The sequence below is a fragment of the Nomascus leucogenys genome, chromosome 2 (genome assembly GCF_006542625.1).
Source record: "Nomascus leucogenys isolate Asia chromosome 2, Asia_NLE_v1, whole genome shotgun sequence".
NCBI classification, from domain to species: Eukaryota; Metazoa; Chordata; class Mammalia; order Primates; family Hylobatidae; genus Nomascus; species Nomascus leucogenys.
Genome location: NC_044382.1, coordinates 28,695,596 through 28,695,902, shown reverse-complemented (window position 1 = coordinate 28,695,902; position 307 = coordinate 28,695,596).

The window sequence follows — 307 nt, the reverse complement described above, 5'->3', positions numbered from 1 at the left end:
TTACTCTGTATTTAAATTATTTAAGTGCAAGGAGGGTTCTGACTAAAACACATTTAGGCCCCAGTGAGTTTTAAAATACCATCTGTTGGCCAGGCTCAGTGGCCCACACCTATAATCCCAGCATTTTGGGAGGCCGAGGCGGGTGGATCACCTGAAGTCAGGAGTTCAAGACCAGCCTGGCCAACATGGTGAAACTCTGTCTCTACTAAAAATGCAAAAATTAGCTGGGTTTGGTGGTGCACACCTGTAGTCCCAGATACTCAGGAGGCTGGGGCATGAGAATTGCATGAACCTGGGAGGCAGAGGT